This window comes from Oryctolagus cuniculus, chromosome 21 (assembly GCF_051225735.1).
Source record: "Oryctolagus cuniculus isolate XC-2025 breed Fujian yellow rabbit chromosome 21, ASM5122573v1, whole genome shotgun sequence".
Lineage (NCBI taxonomy): Eukaryota > Metazoa > Chordata > Mammalia > Lagomorpha > Leporidae > Oryctolagus > Oryctolagus cuniculus.
Genome location: NC_142887.1, coordinates 47,984,419 through 48,006,426, shown reverse-complemented (window position 1 = coordinate 48,006,426; position 22,008 = coordinate 47,984,419). Strand labels below are relative to the sequence as shown.

The following is a 22,008-nucleotide window of genomic DNA, read 5'->3' as shown; positions in this document are numbered from 1 at the left end:
GCGCTTGTTTTAGTACAAGGAAACCAGCTGTTTCCGGATTCATCCACCCCTCCCAGCTGACTGACTGTGGAATTCTGATTGTATTCACCTGAAAAGAGAGAACATTTATAAGTATATTGGGACTGTGGAACCTGTCATTTACCAATCACATGTAATACTGAATCATAGACCAAATATAGGGATGAAATCCTATGCATGTAAACCTTGTGGGAATTCATTCAGTATTAAATACCCTCCATCACAGCACTCATATTGTGGAAAACCCTCATGTGTGTAATGATTGTGTGGAAACCACTCACCAGAAGTCAGATCTCATTAGACATCAGAGAATTCACACAGGGTTGAAATCTTACAAATCTAATGACTGTGGGAAGTTCTTTGGCCAGAAGAAACACCTCATAAATCATCAGAGAATTCACACAGGTGAGAAACCTTTTGAATGTAATGACTGTGGAAAATCCTTTGGCCAGAAGGCAAACCTCATAAATCATCAGAGAATTCACACAGGTGAGAAACCTTATGAATGCAATTACTATGGAAAATCCTTTGGCCAGAAGGCAAACCTCATAAATCATCAGAGAATTCACAGAGGGGAGAAACCTTATGAATGCAATCATTGTGGAAAAGCCTTTGCTGAGAAATCAAAGCTCACAAAGCATCAGACAATTTGTACTGGGGGAAACCTTATGATTGCAATGACTGTGGAAAAACCTTTGCTGAGAAGTCAAACCTCAGAAAGTATCAGAGCCTTCACACCATGGAGAAAGCTTATAAATGAAATGACTGTGGAAAAGCCTTTGGTCCCATCCTTGCATACCAAGGATAAATCCCACTTGGTCTGGGTGGATGATCTTTCTGATGCATTGTTGGATTCAATTGGCCAGAATTCTGTTGCAGATCTTTGCATGTATGTTCATCAGGGAAATTGGTCTATAATTACTTTCTTTGTTGCACTTTTTTCAAGTTTAGGAATGAAGGTGATGTTGGCTTCATAGAAAGAATTTGGGAGAATCGCCTCTCTCTCAATTGTTTTGAATAACTTGAGAAGAATTGCAGTTAGTGCTTTAAATGTCTGTTAGAATTCAGCAGTGAAGCCTTCCAGTTTTGGGGTTTTCTTGGTAGTGATGGTCTTTATTACTGGTATCATTTCCATCTGGTTATGTGTGTGTTTAGGTTTTCTATATCTTTGTTGCTCAATTTAGGTAGGTTTTATGGATGGAAGGATGGTGGAAAGCCTCTTTGCTGTACTTCATAACTCATAAGATATCAGAGTATCCACACAGGGAATTTTCTACTTGACCTTTTTGTGCAAGTTATATCTCATGAAATATTAGAGAATTCACCAAGGGGAGAAATGCATGAATATAATACATGTGAATAGCCTTTGTGGTGCAAATCAGACCTCATCAAACATAAAAGAATTCTCATGGGGAGCAATTTTATGAATGTAATGACTCAGAGCCTTTTACCATAATTCAGCCCTCATTGTACATCATCAAATTCATATAGGGAAAAACTCCTTTGAAAGTAAAATCCCTTTAATTAGAAGCCATACCTCATAAGACAACAGGGAATTCACGTGGGAGAGAAACCTTATGGGTGTAATGAGTGTTGGAAAGCTCTGCCCAAATCTCTCCTTATATCAGAATGCACAACATATATATCTAATGAATGAAATAAATGTGAGAAAGTCATTTCACATAGGTAATGCCTCATAATCCATCATGGAATTTGAACAAGGGAGAGACCTTAACAATATAATGAATGTGGAAGAGCTTTTCTCCAAAATTCATGTAAGTATTGTGACAAAACCTTTTGCTGGAAATCACATCCTATCCAACAGAGACTCATGTAAAGGAGAAAGCTTATAAATATTATTAGAGTCAGAAGTCAATGGTACATCAGAGAATTGACACAGGTGGTTTCTTAGGCGTATACTGATTGTGCAAAAACATTTTCTTTATTTCAGGCTTGTATAGACACAGAATTCACAAAAGGTGATAGTCTTTGCATGCTGTAAATACAATAAAACCTTTAGCCAGAAATTAGACATCAACAGACTTCAGAGAATTCATAAGGAACAAAAGTCTATGCAATGAATTTGGAAAATGTATTTCTGTTATAAATCAGTCTTCAATTCCCATGAATAGACTCACAAATGAGAAAACATGCATGCATAGAAAAGTTTTGTACCATAAATTATCTCTAGATGGTAAACTAATATATCACACAAAAGAAAAATCATGAGTGTAATGGAATTGGGAAACCCTTTGCTATAAGGCAGATTTCCAGAAAGCTTAGCAAGATTACAGAAAAGTCTCTGAAAATGTAACATGTCTGAAAGATTTGTTGGCATCACAAACTGGAGGATAGCTCAAGTGCATGTGTTTTTGTGCCTGGCATCCAAATTGATATCTCTTTTTCTTTGATGAATTCCTTGTTTATTTATTTAGCAGATTTAGAGACAAAGGATTCCTGTCCATTGATTTACTACTATATGCCCACAATTGCCATGGTAAAGTATATGGCAAAAACTGAGTGCTGGGGGCTGTGAATCTGATTCATCACTGATAACATTGAAGACATTGGTTCCTGGTTCTTATGCTGCTATGCATGGAAATGTTTCTCTAATTTCATTTTCAAATAGTTCATTGTTAATATAAAGAAATGCTTCTAATTTTTAAAATTTCATTGAAATAATTTGTGATTAATGTGTCCTAGTCATGCATTATTACAGGGTGTAGTGCAATATTTGCACACATTTATGCAGTAAAAAGTGATCAAGCTAAGCAACTACAGTTTTATTAAGTTTTTAAAGAGTTATTTATTTGAAAGACAGAGTTACAGAGAGAAGTAGCAGCAGAGAGAGAGAGAGGTCTTCCTCTGCCGGTTCACTCCCCAGATGGCCACAATGGCCGGAGCTCTGCCAATCTGATTCCAGGAACCAGGAGCTTCTTCCAGATCTCCCACTTGGGTGCAGGGACCCAAGGACTTGGGCCATCTTCTACTGCTTTCCCAGGCCATAGCAGAGAGTTGGATCAGAAGAGGAGCAGCCAGGACTAGAACTGGTACCCACATGGGATGCTGGTGCTTCAGGCCAGGGTGTTAGCCCACTGTGCCACAATGCTGGCCCCCAAGCAACTACAGTTTCTAATTCTTCTCCATGATTTGAGACTACCAGCTCCTCTCCTTCAGTTCTTTACACAGAACCTAATATGGTTGAATGTAGTCATCTCATTATATTATGGAACACCAGAAGTTCTTTCTGCCTCTTTGATTTTTGATACCTATTATCCAATCCCCCTCTATCCCTAGCTGCTTCCCTTCTCAGCCTCTAGTAATCACAGTTCTGTGTTCAGATCCATTATTTTCTTTCACTTCCACATGCAACAAGGACCAGGTGACATTTGTGTTCCTGCTTCTGGCTTATTTCAATTAATTTAATAATATTTTGTTCTTTTTTTGTATCTAAAAGAGGTTGCCCTGTCCATTGTTTTTCATTGATGGACAGCTAGATTGGTTTCACATCCTGGCTGCAGTGAACTGTGTTATAGTGGCTGTGTTATGGGAAAATTGCTGTATCTTTGATATGCTCTCCTCCTTTCCTTCTAATAAAATTTCCTTATTCTATATAGCCAAGAGCAAGATAACTCTCACATGGTAGGTCAATTTTTATCTTAGTTTAATTTTTGTTATTTATTTGAAAGAGTTACAATAGAGGTAGAGACACAGAGAGGTCCTCCATTAGCTGGTTCGCTCTACAGATGACTACAAAGGCCAGAGTTATGCCATTATGAAACCTGGAGACAGGAGCTTCCTCTGGGTCTCCCACATGGGTGCATGGGCCCAAGGACTTGGGCCATCTTCTACTGCTATCCCAGGAGATAGCAGAGAGCAGTATTGGAAGAAGAGCAGCTGGAACTAGAACTGGCACCCAAATGGGATGCTGGCCCTTCAGGCCAGGGCTTTAACTCACTGCACAACAGCGCCAGCCCCAATTTTTATCCTTTTTAAGGAATGACCATACTGTTCTGCATAACATCTGTACTAACTTGTGTTTTCACCCACCATATATGATGGTTTTCTTTTCCCATGTGCTCTCTAGCATTTGTTATTTTTTATCAGTTTGGCATAAAAATGATATAGTATTGTTCATGTTTTTGTGTATTTTGAAATCAGTTAATTTGTTTATTAAATCTTTATTATTTGAAAGGTGGATTTAGAGAGAGAGGGAAAGACATAGATAGCTTTCATCTGCTGGCTCACACCCCAGAGAGTTTCAACAGTTGAGCCTGGGGCATGCTGGAGTCAGGAGCTTCATCCAAGTCTCCCACATGAGTGGCAAGGACCTGAGTCCTTCGTCCATCTTCTGCTGGTTTCCCAGGTGTTTAGCAGTGAGCTAAATTGGAAGTGGAGATTCCTAAACTCAAAGTGGAACTCAGATGTTATGCTGGCCTCACAGATTGCAGCTTTCCCCACTTGGCCACAATGCCAGCCCCTCTATCAATTTAATTCCTCAAAAATAGCTCAGTAATGTTGGCATCTATCTCATTTTGTTTTTTCTCTGTTATTATTCAACTTATTGATGTCTTATTTTTGTTCACATTATTCCTCTCAATTGCTCTACCTGAGGTGAGTAGGGCTGCTGTGTTGCTTAAATGAAGTGTATGCTTTAGATTACTCATTTAATGAGTGCATGTCATTCACATAGCACTTCACTGAAGTTCTACTATGTCCCAAATCCTCTTCTAGGCACAGAATTTAGACCACTTTTCTCTTAGGCCCAGATCTTGCCTTTAACATACTACTTGGAATTTAGTAGCTCATGAAATCTGCAGACTGCATAAATGAATGAATATTTTGAGGGCTGTGCTTTTGTGGAGGAACTTCATAGGAGACCGAAGGAATAAAATAAATCAAAAGTATCCACAGTATATAGAATGTATACTATTTTACAAGTCACAGAGAAGAAGAAGAAGAAGGAAAGTAGTAAGACTAGAAAGTTTGTGGCAAGACTAACAGGCGCTGGTCAAGAACTTAATAAGCACATTAGGAAAGCAGTAAGGTTTCTTTTTTTTTTTTTTTTTTTGAGGAAAAGTTTTTATTTCTAGTGATGAAATTGGCTACAGAACATTATGAAAGTTTAAAAATACAAAGAGAAATTGTCTATAATTAATAGATTCAAAATTTGACAATCAGTGAATATCATTATTAGTCATTACCAACAACAGTTATTGATTTGAAAGGCAGAGTGACAGGAAGAGGGAACCACTGCTTCACTCCCCAGACACTTGCAATAGCCAAAGCTTGACCAAGCCAAAACCAGGAACTGGGAATTCATTCTGGATGTCCCATTTGGGTGCAGGGACCCAAGCACTTCTGCCATCCTCCGTCTCCTCCCAGGGTGCACACTAGCAGAAACTTGCCTCAAAGCAGAGAAGCTACCACTCAAGCCAGGCATTTGTATATGGGATGTGGGTGTGTGGTGGTGATAGCAAGCCCTCATGGATAAAAAAAAAAAAAAAAAAAAAAAAAAAAAAAAAAAAAAAAAAAAAAAAGTTATTTCTATGCCAAGGAAATTACTCTGTAGTCTTTCTCTTATAAACTACGTATTGCTGAACCTAGATAATTTTTCCTTTATTTAACAATGACATGAAAATGTCAGTTGAGTTGGCTTTCCTGAAGACCTTGTTTCTTGAATATTAGTGGCTAGCTGAGATAAATTCTTTTCATCTCTTTCTCGCTTCGGCAGCACATGTGCTCGCTTCGGCAGCACATATACTAAAATTGGAATGATACAGAGAAGATTAGCATGCCCCTGCGCAGTAAGGTTTCTTTACCTCCCTGTAGGCTCTGCTCTCCAGAGGTGAACAGGGTCCTCTAAACCCACTTGCTGCACACACAAACACCTGAGTGTTGTATTCTCCCACAGGTGTTGGAGACTGATATGGTGTTCTGATTTATATTTACATAATGGCTAGTGACATCGGGCATATTCACATGTTTTGACCATGTACATTTCTTCTGAGAAATGTCTATTCAGATCCTTGCCTGTTTCTTCACTGTATTTTTTGGAGTTTTTCCAATTCATGTAAATGTTCTGGAAATCTGTAAACATTCAGAGTTTTAATTTTTCCTGCCATCTGTTCATTGTATCTACACTCTGATGTTTACTTTGTTGTGAAGAAGTATCTTAGTTGGATATACTCAAATGTCTCTGTTTTTATTTTTGTGACTATTGCTATTGGGATCTTACCCAAAAGCTATTGTGTGTTGACAATATTTAGAGTTTCCCTATGTGTACTTGGGTTTGGGTCTTATGATTACATTTTAATTCACTGTGAGTTCACTTTCACATAGTGTAAGAGATGTTGGAGTCTCTTTTCAGGCTTCTACATATGGATAATCAAGTTCCTCTGCACCACTTGTGAAAGAGATTCTTCTTTCTCCAGTTCATTTTAGTTCCTTTGTTAAATATGAGTTGCTGGTAGAAATTTGGGTTTATTTCTATGCTACCAAGTCTTTTCCATTGAACTATGTGTCTGTTATTATATCAGTGCTAACACTTCTTCTTTTTTTTTTGCAGTATATTTATTTGAAAGGCAGAGTTACAGAGAGGTAGAGGCAGAGAGAGAGAGAGGTCTTCCATCCACTGGTTTACTCCCCAAATGGCCACAATGGCCGGAGCTCTGTTGATCTGAATCCAAGTGTCAGGAGCTTCTTCCAGGTCTCTATGCAGGTGCAGGGGCCCAAAGACTTTGGCCATTTTCTACTTTTTTCTCAGGCTATACCAGAGAGGGGTATAAGAAGTGGAGCAGCTGGGAAACATACTGGCACCCATATGAGATGCCGGCACTGCAGACGGTGACTTTACCTGCTTTGTCATAGTGCTGACCCCTGTAATATGTCTTAAAATATGGTGTGATGTCTCCAGCTTTTTTTTGCTTTATAATATTGCTTTAGATGTTAAGCATCTCTCATGTTTCTATGTGAATTTTAGCATCATTTTTTCTAGCTCTGAGAACATCGTTGGTATGTTGATTGGGATTACATTGAATTTGCAAATTGCTTTTGGTAGTATGGATATTTTGGTATTATTCTTCCCATTCACAAACATAAGTTTTCTGTGAGACTGTCAAAAAGCCTTGACAAAAATTGGACTTTATTACACAAAAATTCATCACTTTTTGGGATCATTTAAATCCATAATTTTGCACTAATATTTGATAAATAATTAAAGACTTTGAGCATTTTAGTAGGAGAAATTAAAATATTTATCAATTTATTCAAATATTGTTTAGATGTGATATTCAAATATTGTTTAGAGCCATTGTCTATATTCCCTCTAAATTACGATCTTTTTGCTTTTTGCCTGTTAAACTTGTCCCTTGATTCAAGAACCCTTTTTAATGTAATGTAAACTGAAAATGTCATTTCATAAGCTAAAAAAAATGACAAAGAAGGAAAAAGAAGGGAGGGAGGTTGAGTATATAATTATGTTCTCCGAATTTTTTCTATAAAACATATTGAATCATTTAAAAGCTAATTAAAATTAAACTCAAAATTGGACCATTATGACCAATATTTAAAACAAGTGATTAAAAACTGTAGATGTCTTCAATTTTGATTATCATTCTTCTTTAGAATATCTGAAAGAAATCCGGCTTCTCACTTTAAAATATACCAGTGTGTTAGAATTCAGTATTAAATGACTTTGTTTAAAAGTTTTATTTAATCTATTGCTTTAAGTAGTAATACTATGGCCATTGTAAAACAAAATCCTTATCATTTTTCATAAAACAGAAAGGGCCTTTAAAACATCATCACTAAAAATATTAAGAGACCTAAAATATAACATTCTTAAAACCCAAGTGATACCATTCAAAATTTTCAAATATGCAGGGATAGTTCATGTCAAGTAACTAAATAATTGTTAAGTGTATATATGGAATAGCTTCTATAAATTCTTTTGGCAAGGGCTGGCACTGTGGCATAGTGGGTGAGGCTGCCACCTGCAGTGCTGGTATTCCATAGGGGCATCAGTTCAAGACCTGGCTGCTCCACTTCCTATCCAGCTCTCTGCTATGGCCTGGGAAACACTATAAAATGGTGCAAGTCCTTGGGCCCCTGCACCTGCATAGGAGACCAGGAAGAGGCTCCTGGCTCCTGCCTTCCAGTCAGCACAGCTCCAGCCATGGAGGCCAACTGTGGAGTGAACCAGTGAATGGAAGACCACTCTCTCTGCCTCTCCTTCTCTCTCTGTGTAATTCTGACTTTCAAATAATATAAATAAATCTTTAAAAATTCTTTTGGCAAATAGATGAAGCTACTTGTTATACATTTCAAATAAATAGCAAACATACTAGAAAAATATATTGAATAAAATTTAAGCAACTCATAGCTATACACAGAAATTTCTCACCATAACAACATAGCAACCACTAAATTTCCAAATTCAATTTTCCACAACTTAGAATCTTTAACTCCAGAAGGAGTACAAAATTGACAGAACAGTGGCCTATGTATCAGGATACCTAATGCTAATACAGAATTATCCCTGCCACAACTTACCTATGTGACCTTGAACAATTCACTTTACTTCTCTGGGCTTGGCATTTAGCATCCTCATGTGATAAAGGAGGCTTGGATAAGATCAGTTGTACTCTATCTTGAGACTTCAATGATCTCTCAGTTTCCAAACAGGCACCTTAAGGGAAAGTAAACCTTTAGATCAAAGCTTACATTTTTAAATCTAAATATATTTTAAACTCTTTCTACAACTAGTACAAAACAACACATTCAAATGTGTACCATGCCACTTTTCAATATTTGGGAATAATTAATGCATCATTTTAGAGCATTGTCTTGAGGCCAGTGCTGTGGTGTAGCTAGTAAAGCCACTGCATGCAGTGGGGGCATCCCATATGGAGGCCGGTTCAAGTCCAGGCTGCTCCATTTTCCATTCAGCTGTCTGCTATAGCCTGGGAGAGCAGTAGGAAGTTGGCCCAAGTCCTTGGGCCCCTGAATCTGCATGGGAGACCCTGAAGAGGTCCTGGCTCCTGGTTTCAGATTGGCATATCTCTGACCTTTTAGGTCATCTGGGGAATGAAAAAGCAGATGGAGGAACTCTCTCTCTTCCTCTTGTTCACTATCTGTGTAACTCGGACTTCCAAATAAATAAATAAATAAATCTTTTAAAAAATCAAAAGAATATTGTCTGGCACACAGTGAACCACTAAGTACAAGATATTATTAGGAATATTAGATTGAAATATTGAAATAAACTAGGCAATAAGCCTTAAGATGCAAATTAATACCAAGAAATATAATCTCAAATTTCTGTGTTCAACAAGGTAGTCTCTTTTCACTACTAACTTTATACTAAATAAGATATTTTGATATTTTGTTAAGAGTAAATTTATCGGGGGCCAGCGCCGTGGCTCACTTGGTTAATTCTCCACCTGTGGTGCTGGTATCCCTTATGGGCAAAGTGTTCTAGTCCTGGTTGCTCCTCTTTCAGTCCAGCTTTCTGCTATGGCCCGGGAAGGCAGTAGAGGATGGCCCAAGTGCTTGGGCCCTGCACCCGGATGGGAGACCAGGAGAAAGCACCTGACTCCTGGCTTTGGATGGGCACAGCTCCAACTGTGGCAGCCATCTGGGGACTGAACCAATGGAAGGAAGGCCTTTCTGATTTCTCACTGTATATAACTCTACCTGTCAAATAAAAAAAATTATTAGTTTTTCATAAAAACTGCAGTATTGAAAAAGTTCTAAAATCCCTCTAATTCTAAATGTCTGTGACTGCTAACTCATTAGCACATATTGCATTCTTTACATCTGGGTAATCATGACAATTCACTTTTAAATGATTAACAGATCTGCTGTTATATATAAATACATGCTTTTCCGAAAATCATACAATAAGCAGGCTACATACTTTACTTCAAGTAGAACTGCCATATCCAGTCCTACAATTGTAAATAAGACAGTTTCAATTGTTCAGCATTATCAATTATAAATTCCAATCGTGTAGCAATACTCATAAGAATTTAGGGGGCCGATGCTGTGGAGTAGCAAGTAGAGCTGTGGCTTGCAGTGCTGACATTCCAATTGGGTGCCAGTTCAAGTCCTGGCTACTCAAATTACTATCCATCTTTTTAGGCAAGTAAGACTTACTATCCAGCAGTAGAGGATGGCCCAGGCCCTTGGGCTCCTGCACCTGCATAGGAGACCCAAAAGAAGCTGCTGGCTCCTGGCTTTGGATTGGCAGAGCTCCAGCCATTGTGGCCAAATGGGGAGTGAACCAGCGGTTGGAAGACTGCTCTCTCTCTCTCTCCTTCTCTGTGTAACTCTGATTTTCAAGTAAAATAAATGAATCTTTTTTTAAAAAGGATGAAATAAAAAGGAAGATGAAGATTACAAAATTGTTTAATTTTTTTAATAAATATAAATTTCCAAAGTACAGCTTTTGGATTACAGTGGCTTCCCCTCCCCCAAAACATCCCTCCCACCCATAATCCTCCTATTTCCTGCTTCCTCTCCCATCCCAGAAGATTACAAAATTGTATGAAGGACATTTGTACAGTAAACAAATATACTGATTTCCAATGCAATATTTGAATACTTGAAGCAGGAAGGCTAAGTACTTCTTTGCCAAAATAACATGTTTTCTCCAGTGTAAAACCCATTTGCCATCCCAATACACAAAGGGATTTGGGGCAAGAAGGAAAAAAGAAGTCCACACATGCAGAAATTTTAAGCAAAACAAAATAGAGAATGTATTTAGTTTCATGTAAATCACATGAGAATTAATAGTATTCTACCAATTTGCAACAAATATTTTTAACTTTAATGAATGAATGAACTTTCAGTTACATAGCAGGAAACTTCTACCCTCTCCCATAAAACTGAAAGAGAAACTTTTTAAAAGTAAAAACTGATGAAAGAATTCTGCAATACATGTTAATGTTAAGTAGCCCAGCAGAGTTTATTTAGAAATACAAACACACACACAGAAAATAAATACATTAAAATCTTACTGAATAGTCCAGTAATAGTTCAGGATCCAATATGTGTGCAAAAGATTCTGGATTTCCCAGTCACTTTGTATAGGAAATGATGTGCTTTGCTATGTAGCATGTAACTTTAGATTCCTGAACACCTCCACTTTGCTTCTTACCCTGAGTCCCAGCAAATACAGGAACACAGCTGTTGAGTCATTCATTTTCTGGATTTGGGAATATCAAAGAATTAATGAGTATAGAAAGTTGTACAGCAAAGACCAAGAATATCCAAGGGAGGTCAGGAAAATCAATTGAACAAGTCAAAATACTATGAATGTATACTGAATGCTCTGTTTTTAATATGTCTTACTTACCTAAAAAGACATGAGGGCTATTGCTCTCTCTCTTAATACAACTAAGGAGAAGATATCACCAATGCTCAAGAAAAATGAATACACAGCAGAGCTAATACAAAATCCCCAAATTCCAAAATAGAAAAACTGGATATGCACTCCTTACACACACCCTGAAGTGGCAATGAAGTAGAACAAATCTAAAATTAGAAAAAAATCTTTTTTTAAAGATTTATTTATTTATTTGAAAGTCAGAGTTGCACAGAGAGAGGTAGAGAAGAGAGAGGGGTCTTCCATCCACTGGTTCTCTCCCCAGTTGGCTGCAATGGCCAGAGTTGTGCCAATCCAAAGCCAGGAGCAAGGAGCTTCTTCCAGGTCTCCCACATGGGTGCAGGGGCCCAGGACTTGGGCCATCTTCTACTGCTTTCCCAGGCTATAGCAGAGATCTGGATCCATATGAGCTGCCAGCACTGCAAGTGGTGGCTCTACCCACTATGCCACACCACTGGCCCCGAAAATTCTTGTCAAATTAAGAACATTTAACCTTTGTTTTAGAGTGCATTATTAAAATATCTAAACTGGGGGAATACATAATTTCTTTCTTTAGAAATCAGAAGAGAAAAAGAACACTTCAAGCCTACTGTGACACCACACAGAAGGAATGGAGAATCATGATCTCAATTAGCCTAGGGACAGAATAAAAGGGAGGGAAATAGGAACAACAGAATTAAGATGAATAAGCTTTGACAGCTGAGGGAATCTGAATGTAAAGAAAAGGCATGCAGTTAACTGAAACAATAGAGATAATTCTGAGAGGAAAAAACATTGTTAAGTCATATTAATGGGGCCAGAGCTGTGACTTAGTAAAGTAAAAAAAAAATCTAAAATTTGTTTTTAAATTATATAATTAAAAAAGATAAAAAAGATGTTCAATCTTAAGTCTCTACAGCATAAGATATACATCAATTTTCCCAGGTTCTATTTGCATTTATTAACAAAGTTTCATGGGTGTAATCACTAAAGTGGCTCCAATAAGTCTTTTTATAAAAATTATTTTTTATTTTGACAGGCAGAGTGGACAGTGAGAGAGACAGAGAGAAAGGTCTTCCTTTTTCTGTTGGTTTACCCCCTAGTGACCGCTGCCGCCAGTGTGCTGCAGCTGGCACATGGCACTGATCCAAAGCCAGGAGCCAAGTGCTTCCTCCTGGTCTCCCATGCAGGTACGGGGCCCAAGCACTTTGGCCATCCTCCATTGCACTCCTGGGCCATAGCAGAGAGCTGGACTGGAAGTGGAGCAACTGGGACAGAATCTGGCTCTCCCAGCAGGACTAGAACTTGGTGTGCCTGCACCGCAGGTGGAGGATTAGCTTATTGAGCCATGGAGCCTGCCTCCAATAAGTCTTAACCTGGGATGCAACTAAATTTAACAAGGATACTCAATAGGAATTTTAGAAGAATTCCAAAATATGTATCAGAATAAAAATAAATACTTTACTTGGTACATCTCATTTTAACTATACTATTGTCTAAATTTCCAAATGTCAGATGTACTAAAAAAATCCCCAAAGCAGCAGAGTTGGTCCGACATGATGAGGAATAAAATAAAGAAAATGAGAATTCGCAGATCCCAGATTAAAATAACCAAGAAGGCCCAATAAAAGAAAACTCAATGTCTTCATACACTAACATTTATTACCTCAGATTTATTTAACAAAAAGGTGATTATTCCAGCTACATCCCATTAGGTAGCCCAATTTTACCTGCTAAATCCATTTAAAAAAAGCACCTCATGATATATTACTAAAATCATATTGCTATATGCCATCCACCATGTCCACTGTACCTTATACCTAATGTTAACAGATCTGATGAAAATCAGTAGATAAATGATGTGTCTTAACCACGTGTGGGAAATGTCTTTTGTTCAACGTTTTTCCAAAAACCCCTCAGTCTCAGTTTGCCTTCACCTTGAAAAGACACTTCTGAGGTTTACTAATCAGTCCAGCTTCTTCGGGCCTCCCTCCAATGAAAGGGGCTAAAATCCATCAAAATAAACTCTAGGCACTGTCCTTGTGCTCCCAGTGACTTTTTCACTCTAGGGGCTCACAAACCTTCTAAATTCTTTAGATCACCTGTGATGTCCATTAGTTCTCAAAGACTATGATGCAAGTAATTTCCCCTCTTGGAACCTTGTTATTAACTGTGCTGTATGAGAAATGAAGTCTCCTACACACCTTGTGCTTATGATTCTCCAAACCATGTTGCCTGCTAGGACTTTGGCCATGAATATAGGACAGCAATACCTGAACATGATTACTGAGATCTCCTTAATAAAGGATAGACTGGGGCCAGCACTGTGGTGCAGTGGTGTAATCCTTTACCTGCAATGCTGGCACCCCATATGAGCACCAGTTCTAGTCCCCATTTCTCCTTTTCCCAGCCAGCTCTCTGCAATAGCCTGGGAAAGCAGTAGAAGCTGTTCCAAGTGCTTTGGTCCCTGCCAAAATATGGGAGACCTGGAAGCTCCTAGCTCAGATTGGCCCAGCTGCAGACATTGCAGTCATTAGGGGAGTAAATGAGCATATGGAAGACCTTTCTGTGTCTCTTCTTCTCACTCTCTGTAAGTAAACCTGTCAACTACATAAATAAATTCCTTATATATATATTTACATTTATTTATATATTTATGTATATAAATATATTCATATATAAAATATATTATAATTTATCATACAATATATTATATAATATATAATTATAAACAGATAATATTATATAATTTATTATATGTATTTTATATATATATATATATATATTATTGAGATGACTTCAATAGCCAGAGTGTGGCCAGGTTGAAACCAGGAGCTTTTCCTCTGATGTGTGTCCCAGGAACCCAGGTACTTGGAGCATCTTTCACTGCTTTTTCAATCCATTGGTAAGGAGCTGGATCAGAAATAATTATTTATATATAAATAACAAATTCATATATAATATATACAATTATATATTTATAATAATTATATGCAATTCTATATTATGTATAGAAATATATAGTATAATATATAATATATATTATAATATATAAATATATATATGATGGACCAAAATATGGTATTCTCCATTTGGCAGAAGGGACAGGCTCCAATATCTACTGTCTATGTCAGTATGTCAGCATAATGCAGGAGGTAACCCCTCTACCAAATAAGAAAAGCTATTTCAGTTCAGCTGGACATCATTCTGCTGACTGTTGACCTTATTACTGTTAGTCTGGATGCTTTCATTGGTTGCAATCCAGAGACCCAATTTTCCCATAGATATAAACATCAGCAAACATGAAAGTTTGGTAAGAAAAGCTTAAACTGAGAGTTATGATTAATAACTATTTTTTTTAATTTTTATTTAATGCATATAAATTTCCAAAGTACGACTTATGGATTACAATGGCTTCCCCCCCATACCGTCCCTCCCACCCACAACCCTCCCCTTTCCCACTCCCTCTCCCCTTCCATTCACATCAAGATTCATTTTTGATTATCTTAATATACAGAAGATCAGCTTAGTATACATCAAGTATGGATTTCAACAGTTTGCTCCCACACAGAAACATAAAGTGAAAAATAATAGATGATTTTTTTTTAAAATGATGATGAAATCAGAGCAGACCTATTGTCATGTTTAATCCCAGTGAGAGTCAAGTTGGGAATTGATAATTTCTTTTTTTTTTTTTTTAACAGAGGATCAGTTTAGTATGCATTAAGTAAGGATTTCAACAGTTTGCACCCCCATAGAAACACAAAGTGAAATATATTGTTTGAGTACTCGTTATAGCATTAAATCTCAATGTACAGCACATTAAGGATAGAGATCCTACATGAGGAGTAAGTGCACAGTGACTCCTGTTGTTGACTTTACCAATTGACACTCCTGTCTATGGCATCAGTAATCTCCCTATGCTCCAGTCATGAGTTTCCAAGGCTATGGAAGCCCTCTGAGTTCTCCGACTCTTATCTTGTTTAGAAAAGGTCGTAGATAACCCTACGGTTCGACCCAGCCATCCCACTCCTTGGAATTTACCCAAAGGAATTTAAATTGGCAAACAAAAAAGAGGTCTGCACCCTAATGTTTATTGCAGCACAATTCACAATCGCTAAGACCTGGAACCAACCTAAATGCCCATCAACGATAGACTGGATAAAGAAATTATGGGATATGTACTCTTTAGAATACTATACCGCAGTAAGAAACAACGAAATCCAGTCATTTGCAACAAAATGGAGGAATCTGGAACACATCATGCTGAGTGAAATAAGCCAGTCCCAAAGGGACAAATACCATATGTTCTCCCTGATCAGTGACGACTGACTGAACACCAAGAGGGAAACCTGTTGGAGTGAGGTGGACACTATGGGAAATGGTGGCTTGATCAGCATAGCCCTGACTGTTAATGAACAACTTAATACATTATCCCTCTTAGTAGTTTTTTTTATCTGTTCTACTTAATATGACTGGTTTAGATCTGTAATTGATGCACAGTTATTCTTAAGTGTTGAAAATTAACTGAAATGTGATCCCTGTTGAACATGGTGGTGGGAATGGGAGAGGGAAGAGATGTATAATTTGGGACATGCTCAGGCTGACTTGCCCCAAGTGGTGGAGTTGGAAGCATACCAGGGGATTCCAATTCAATCCCATTGAGGTGGCATGTACCAATGCCATCTCACTGTTCCAGGTGATCAGTTTCAGTTCACAGTTGGTCATGGTGGAGGGACTGGGAGTCAAAGGGAGCACATAGACAAGTCTAGTACCTGCTAACGCTAACGGATGGAGTAAATAAAGGGGAGAGTGATCCAACATGGGAAGTGAGATACTCAGCAGACTCATAGAATGGCAGATGTCCTAAATAGCACTCTGGCCTCAGAATCAGCCCTAAAGGCATTCGGAGCTGGCTGAAAAGCTCATGAGAGTATTTCAGGCATGGAAAGCCAAGACACTCTGGCAAAAGATCTCTGCGAGTGAGATCCCAGTGGACAGAACAGGTCATCAAAGAAGGAGGTACCTTTCTCTGAAGGGAGGAGAGAACCTCCACTTTGACTATGACCTTGTCTAAACAAGATTAATAACTATTTTAACAAAATTTCTCAGAACCCATCTAATCCAAACCTTGGACAATTGGAAGACATTGTACTTGGCCCACCCATAATCAAAATGGATTCTAAATCCTTCAACTGCAAGGAGAGTATCATAGACATTAATGCTCCAAACGGATCCAGTTCTCTGCTAATGTGTCTGGAAAAGCAGCACAGGGTGACTCAAATATTGGGGCTCCTGCACCCTTGTGAGAGACCTGGAAGAAGCCCCTGGCTCCTGATATCAGTCTGGCCTAGCCGCAGTCATTGCAGCCATTTGAGGAGTGAACAAACCAGGAGGAAGATCAATCTCTCCCATTCTCTCCATCTAGTGCTGCCTTTCAAATTCATAAAAGGATCTTTAAGAAAATAGATCACTTCAATAAATTTGCCATTGCTCAGTCATGATGACTTTTACTACCTTCAGTTCTTTTTCAAAAGATTTATTTATTGGAAAGGCAGATAGAGGAGCTGGTGGTTGTGGTGCAGTGGACAAAGCTGCTATCTGTTACATTGGCATCCTGTATGTGCACCAGTTTAAGTACCAGCTATTCCATTTCTGATCCAGCTCCTTACCAATGGACTGAAAAAGCAGGGAAAGATGGCCCAAGTGCCTGGGATGCTGCCACGCACATTGCAGGAAAAGCTCCTTGCTGCCATGCACATCGGAGGGAAAGCTCCTGGCTTCAACCTGGCCACACTCTGGCTATTAAAGTCATCTCAAAAATGAATTAGGTGGTGGAAGATTTCTGTCTCTCCCTCTCTCTGTAACTCTTTCAAGTAAGTAATTAAATATTTTAACATGATAAAAAAGGCAGAGACACACAGAGACAAAGAGAGAAGGAAAGAGAAGCAGAGAGATCTCCCATCTGCTGGTTCACTTTCTATATGGCTACCACTGTGCAAGACCAGGTTCTCAAGTCCCCATTGAGGTTACAGTTCTCCAATTTGACGACAGGAATGAAAGAATTTGAGCTATTATACATTGCTTCCCAGGGATATTAACATGAAGCTGATTAGGAAGTGTAGTACCCAAAACTCAGATTAGCACTGCAATATAGGATGTGGGCATCTGTTGTGACTGCTAACAAATTGGAAATCCTAGAGTAAAAATCAACAGATTCCTGGACATACACAATATACCAAAATTGAGTCATGAAGACACATAGAAAAGCTAAACAAATCAAAAACCAAGACAGAGATTGGATGAGTAATAAAGACCCTCCCAACAAGCAAAAGTCCAGGATCAGACAGCCTCACTATTGAATTCTACAGGACTTTTAAAGAACTAATGCTTCTCAAACTATTCAACACAATTGAAAGAGAGACAATCCTCTCAAACTCCTTCTATTAATCCTGCATCACCTTAATTCTTCAACTAGAAAAAGATACAGTGGAGAGAGAGTACTATAGAAAAATATCCCTGATGGGGGCCAGTGCCATAGCACACTGGGTTGATCCTCCACCCGTGGAGACGGCATCCCATATGGGTGCCAGTTCTGGTCCCGGTTGCTGCTATTCCAGTCCAGCTTTCTGCACTGGACTGGGAGGGCAGTGGAGGATGGCCCAAGTGCCTGGGTCCCTGCACCCGCATGGGTGACCAGGGAGATGCTCCTGACTCTGGCTTCCGATTGGACCAGCACTACCTGTTGGGCCATATGGAGCATAAACAAGCAGATAAAATACTTCTGTCTCTCTGCCTCTGCCTCTCCATCTCTGTAACTCAATCTTTCAAATAAATAATTCTTTTGAAAAGGTCAACAAACAATAAAGGCTGGTGGAGAGGGAGAGAAAAAGGTACCCTAATCCACTGTTGGTGGGAATGAAGCTAGTGCAACCATTATGGAAGGCAGTATCAAAGTTCCTCAGAAATCTGAAAACAAACATACCATGTGATCCTGCCATCTGACTACTGGGAATTTATCCGCATGAAATGAAATAGAATATGCACAGGCATGAGTTATCTGTACCCTCATGTTTATTACAGCTCAATTCACAATAGCTAACATGGAATCAACCCAGATGTCCATCAACTGGTGACTGGAACAAAAATATGAGCTATATATACAGTGTAAAATACTATTCAACCATAATTGAGAATGAAATCCCATCTTCTGTAACTAAATGGATGAACTGGAAACAAGTATGCTTCATGAAAGAAGCCAGTCCCCAAAAGACAAATACCATATGTTTTCTCTGACTGGTGGTAATTAATATATAGACAACAAAAAGCAGCATATGAGTTAAATTGACATTTTGAGATTTGAGTATTGTTCATAGCACTTTTCTGTACTCTTTGATAGAGTACACAACATATACTCATTGATATTTCTGCTACTACTTGCTGAATTCTTTATTTTGTAGAGGGTTAAAGCTTGTGATTCTAAAATAAAATCAAAGCATGCAGCTGTCAAAATTAAAAGAAAATAAAACAAGAAGGAGGGAGTTGGAAATATGAGAACAAGGGAAGATAGGATAGGATGTTATCAGTTTGCTCTTCAATCTGTATATATAAATTACATGAAATTTGTTCACTTAATATGCATTTAAAAATATAAACTTAACACTGGAAGAAAAAGACCTGAGATCAGTGCTTTCTGGATTACCACTAATAAAATTTAGTCTTCATTTATGTCTGACCATATTTAATTTCTTATTTATTTATTTTATAAGAAAATTAACATCACCATTCCTAACAAGTCCATCCTGCTTCATGCATATCTATCAGTTCCCACTATGCTAATAATTTCTCATGAACTTAAATCCATATCATCTTAAAAAGATGCAATGTGGGGCTGGCGCTGTGGCATAGCAGATAAAGTTGTTGCCTGCAGTGTTGGCAAGCCATATGGGTGCCAGTTCAAGTCGCGGCTGCTCCACTTCTGAACCAGCTCTCTGCTATGTCCTGGGAAAGCATTAGAAGGTGGCCCAAGTCCTTGGGGCCTTGCACACATGTGAAAGACCCTGAAGAAGCTCCTGGCTTCAGATTGACACAGACCAGTCATTGCGGCCAACTGGGAGTAAACCAGCCGATGGAAGACCTCTCTGTCTCTGTCTGTCTGTCTGTCTCTCTCTACCTCTTCTCTATTTGTGCAACTCTTTCAAATAAATAAATTAATATTTAAGAAAAAAGCCTGATTCATGTTATTATTTATGTGTTTTAGAGGCTTTGCAGATGTTGATTACATGTGCCATGAAAACCCATTAAAATGCAAATCCTATAAGAGGCAACTCCATGTGCACTAAACTGGTAAAATCCAGTGCATGTGTTGAGAAAAACACACTAGCAATACATTTCAAAAAGCTGTGAAATATTATAAGTGGCTGTCAAAAGCTAAAAATCTGACAATGACTCATTATGTCATTTATTTATATATAATGCTGAGAAAATCAGAAGTATTTGTTAAAACTTCTGCTAAAATGCACTAGATTTATAATTTTTAAATGCATCTTTCCTAGACGTAATGCAGTCCTGTACTACTTTAGAGTATCAGAAATTTAAAATGTTGGACCGGTGCTGTGGTGGAGCAGGTTAACACCCTGGTCTGAAGCGCCAGCATCCCATATGGGGGCCGGTTCAATACTCAGCTGCTCCACTTCTGATCCTGCTCTCTGCTATCGCCTGGCAAAGTAGTAGAAGATGGCCCAAGTCTTTGGGCCCCTGTACCCATCTGGGAGACCGGGAACTAGCTCCTGGCTCCTGGCTTCAGATCAGCACAGCTCTGGAAGTTGCAATCAATTAGGGAGTGAACACCAGATGGAAGACCTCTCTCTTTCTCTCTGTCTCTCCTCTCTGTCTGTAACTCGACTTGTACATAAATAAATAAATCTTTAAAACAATTAAGAAATTTAACATGTGAAAGGTTTTTAAAAAATGTATTTCTTTATTGTGAGGCAGAGTTACAGATATAGAGAGGAAGAGAAAGAGAGGTCTTCTATCGACTGGTTCACCCCTAAATGGCCAGAATGGCTGGAGCTGGGCCGATCTGAAGCCAGGTGCCAGAAGCCAGGAGTCAGCAGCTTCCTCCAGGTCTCTCACATGGGTGCAGGGGCCCAAGAACTCAGGGCATATTGCACTGCTTTCCTAGGCCATTAGTAAAGAGCTGGATTGGAAGTGCAGGAGCAGGGACTCAAACTGGTGCCCATGTGGGATGCTGGTGCTGCAGGTGGATGCTTAATCTACTATGCCACAGAGTGGGCCCAGGGAATGGTTTTAGGAAGACATCTTTCATGTAGACTAGGCTGCAATATTGCAAGGTAAGGTTTAGCTTTTATTCCCACACATCAGTATTCATCTTTTAGCAACTATAAATACTGAATATCATACATATAGACATAAATATAGGTAACTGAAGATTTTGTTGTCATTCTTTCTAATTCTCTTTTTAATGTCTGCTAATAGGCCATCTTATGGATTATTATATTGATGTTACCCATACACAACCATCAGGCATTTCCACTGTTGAATGTGTTTATGAGTACAGGTAGATTTGTGTGTACATGAATGCACATTTGATGGAGATAGCACTGACAGTAATACTGTGAGAAATCCTAACGCTGATTCCAAACTTTCTGTCCTCCGCAGAGATGGCTGTCATTGAAGTAGACCACAGGGCCCCTTTTGCTGTTATGGACTGAAATGTGCCTCCCTAAAACTCTAACACGGAAGTGCTAACCAGCAACATGACTCTACCTGAAGAAAGTGCTTTTAAGCAGATCAAATGGTAGATGTGTCTGTCACATCGGAGAAAGGCTTCTGGAAAAATCGAGCCTATTTAAGCACCTTGATCTGATATTTTCAAGCTCTACAACTCTGAGAAGTAAAATTCCATGATTTAAATCATATTCTCTGTGGTATTTTCTTAGCAAATTAATATATCCTCATTTCTGCCAGCATTTTCTATTGTCATCCAGAAGGTCCTAGTGATTAGCAGAGAAATATAGAAACTAAAAACTGTGATTTTAGATTACCAAGTATCTACTAACACAAAAAGATCCCAGAAGCCACCTACTACCATCCTCCAGGACCCAGAAAAAAAACAGGAAGGAGTCAAGTTGCAGGGCAGTAGAAAAAAGTGAATAATGAAAGATCACAGCAGAAGTAAATAAGGAAGTGTTTGGTGCTGTGGTGTAGTGGGTTAAAGCCTTGACCTGCTGTGCATGCATCCCATATGTTGCTGCTAGGAGACCAGGTGCTCCACTTCCAATCCAGCTCCCTACTAATGCACCTGGGAAATTGGTGGAAGATGGACCGTGTTCTACGGTGCTGGCACCCACATGAGAGACTTGGAAGAAGCATCTGGCCTTTCCAATAAATAAATAAATCTTAAAAATATAGAAACAGTGTTAGCACTGTTGGAAAACAGACTCATAGTTCAATGTAAAAGTATAGGCAGCTGAAATAAACCGACTTTTCTACAGGCAACTCCTATTTAACAAAGGAAAGAAAACAAACAGGAGAAAGAAGAACCCCTTTAGCATATGGTTTAAAGGAAAGTGATTATCCATATGTAGAAGCCTGAAAAT

At 38.6% G+C, this 22,008-nt stretch overlaps 1 long non-coding RNA gene and 1 pseudogene across 2 annotated transcripts in view; one reads left to right on the top strand and one right to left on the bottom strand.

Moving 5' to 3' along the window:
* Window positions 1-5,066: 5,066 nt before the first annotated feature.
* Window positions 5,067-22,008, bottom strand: part of LOC149119985 (uncharacterized) — a 52,527-nt gene continuing 35,585 nt past the window's right edge. For both annotated transcript variants that reach the window (XR_016227014.1, XR_016227015.1), the window contains exons 2-3: window positions 8,572-8,707; window positions 5,067-5,501 (exon numbers count right to left, since the gene is read on the bottom strand). This is a non-coding gene — a long non-coding RNA (uncharacterized LOC149119985). The remainder of the gene's footprint in view (window positions 5,502-8,571; window positions 8,708-22,008) is intronic.
* LOC149119986 (U6 spliceosomal RNA) lies at window positions 5,758-5,825 on the top strand (annotated as a pseudogene).